General features: G+C 39.1%; 1 protein-coding gene across 1 annotated transcript in view; it reads left to right on the top strand.

Moving 5' to 3' along the window:
* Positions 1-622: 622 nt before the first annotated feature.
* Positions 623-2,739, top strand: part of LOC102194195 (uncharacterized) — a 6,604-nt gene continuing 4,487 nt past the window's right edge. Inside the window, exon 1 of the mRNA XM_005723694.1 lies at positions 623-694. The gene's annotated coding sequence lies outside the window, so the exon portion shown is untranslated. The remainder of the gene's footprint in view (positions 695-2,739) is intronic.

Genomic DNA, 2,739 nt, shown 5'->3' with positions numbered 1-2,739 from the left:
AGCAATCTAGAAATTAACTAGGTGAGCTAAACTAGGGCACAAATGAATACAAAAGATACATATAAGAACTCAAACACTGGGTCACAGACCTAGCCCATGACAGCGTCGGTCAATCTGAATAAGCATCCAATTAAGTTATTGTACCTCCTGTTACAAAACCACAGTTACAGTTAAAAAATAGGAATATTATGCACATGATTATGTGATTTGAGTGGATTTTTGTTTTTTTAAACATTCAGTTATATAAGACGATCTTTGCCTGACTTCTGCTGATCTGTTCAAAACAGTTCAAAATCTTACCACAGATATGTAAAATGTCATTTTTGTAATGCACTGCACTATGAGAACACAGTTACAATGGACTGACACAATTTAAATGCACTAGAATCCACTCAAATATATTATAAACGTCATCAAAATCTACCCAGAAGTGTGGAGTAAAATATAAAATATTCGTGTAAAATGAAAGTAGTTACTGCCTGAAAAGATATCGCGAAGGAAACGAGTGCGACGTGATACACAGAACACCACAAGCCATTATTTCTGTGTGTTTTTTTTCCGTCTACGCGTTGCGGGCGAGGTAGTAAAATCAGTTACTAGGCGCAGTAGGAAATAAACGGAGATGCATCTGTCGTCTCTCGGACAACAGCAGGAGGAACGCCCTGACTACACCGCTTCCTCAAGTTAATTAACGGTAAATATAATATTTCAATGGAGTATTAAAACTAATACAAACGTTCTTATAATGCGTGTCCGATTTCTGTTAGAGCTAAGTTTCTACTCATTGCCTTAATTCGATGCTTTAAACTGGATCTATTTCCGAGTTGATACCACTTAAATCTCTATTCGACTCTTCTTTACTGTTTAACACTTTATTTTCACTGCACAGTCTTTGCTCTTACTCCCAGCAAATGGGCGATAGAAAACCAATCGGTGCCTATGCCATTCCCAATATGCGCTGGCTGACGTCGGGGCAGCATGAGTACGAGCATTTTTTTTTGCCGATGCCCGTGATGCCGCCCCCCACCACGATGCCGCCCCGGGCAACCGCAGGTGTCGCCCGTATCTAAAACCGCTACTGGTCCTGAGGGTCGCTGTTGATCATCTTAGTCATAATGTGGGGAAAAGAAGAAAAGGCATTGCTCTTGTGGCATCATAACCTGGGCCTGGGGATAAGGATGCAACTGTTTTTGGTTCTTTGTCAGACTGGTTTGAATGTTTTGCCCTCAGGATTAATCATTTTTTGTCTGAGGATAAACTGTAAGGACAAAACTCAGTGACCATTATTGTTTCGCTAGCTGGGCCCACGTCCTCATTTTATATTTGACAGTGTTTTTATCGATAAAGGCAAAAGGCTTAAACATGAATTGAGCTGAGGTTTGGGGAAGGCCTCAGAGTGGACTGGTGGCAACTCTTGGGCCATGTACTAATAAGAAGTGAAAGAATTAAAAAAAGGAAAGGGAGTGTGGTCCACAAAAAATTCAGTTATGTTTATTTGAACTGAGTTAACTATGGAGTTGAGTTTCTTATTTATTTTTGTCAATATTGTTTGGTCACAAAAATGGTAAATAAATCGCTCACTACACTGGACAGGATCTGTCTCCAGCCCTTCTTTAGCCACTTAGGTCAAGTTCTACCACAGGGTCCCTTGATTTTGTAAAGGAGCGTCTAGTATGGGTTGTCTACAGAAAACTGAAGGGGGATTCAAAATGGAAGTTAAAGTGAATCTTATTGATATTTGGTGCTGCAAAAGAACTCAATAAGTCAATATCAGGTCATATTCCATTTTCTTAAACTAACTTGTTTAATAGGATTTATGTTTTTTCTTTCTTTTTTCGAGGAGACTCTTTAGCTCTATAATGTTGTGGTTTACATGTTTTGTAAAAAAGTTAACTTTTGTGTAAAAATCTGTCAAATCAATTATATGGTGAACTTGCAAATAAAGAAACGGGTATCTTGATGCATGCTCAATCATCCAGGTAAGTATATCCCAAAAGGTTGATTCTGTTGATCTGGACGTAGTGCTTTCAGTGGGAGAACCGTCACTCATCCAAGTGACTTCTTTAGTCTCAGCTGACTGCAGGTTTCCCCAACCTTATAAACAGTACATTTGCACAATGACTGAAACTAGTCCACTGAATGAACAATAAGCTGTGAGGTCAGTTCCTTGATCATTAATTTGCAAATTGTCATGACCATTGATCAACTAGCACTAATCAAAGCCCATTGATTAATGACCATTCAGTGGGCTGTGCTGGCCAAATGAGTGCCAGTGATACATTGGGCAATTTTTTTTACCATCTGGTTTAGTGTTATTTAACCATCTGTGGTAAAATTGTTGTACTACACTGATATGCCGTTGGTGAGAATGCTCTCAATAGTACAGTGGTTGACATTGACTAGTATCCTGGGACACAGGTGAGCTTTCTTAAGGCCTTTTTTAATGGGAGAGCAATCAGGCAGAATTCAGTTATTACATAAAATGAGCCTGGAGTTTGGGTCTTACATCTATCAAGAATATTTCAGTAAAGACACCTGTAGAGGTTAAGCCTACGCTTGAAGCCACTGAGGTGTTTGTTATCACTTCCTGTTCCTGCTCAAACACAGTGGTGTTTCTGAGTAGCTTATTTGCTTAGCAAATTAAAAACTTTTAAATACATTCTTTTTTCATAGTACAATCTTCTCGTGCTTCATCCGAAGCACACTTTCTGTTATGCTGCAATAGGCTTCCGGGGATTC

This window comes from Pundamilia nyererei, unplaced genomic scaffold (assembly GCF_000239375.1).
Source record: "Pundamilia nyererei isolate P.nyererei 1_Seehausen unplaced genomic scaffold, PunNye1.0 scaffold00010, whole genome shotgun sequence".
In the NCBI taxonomy this organism is placed as follows: Eukaryota; Metazoa; Chordata; class Actinopteri; order Cichliformes; family Cichlidae; genus Pundamilia; species Pundamilia nyererei.
Note: the sequence above shows the minus strand (reverse complement) of the source record. Positions and strands in the feature narration are given on the sequence as shown.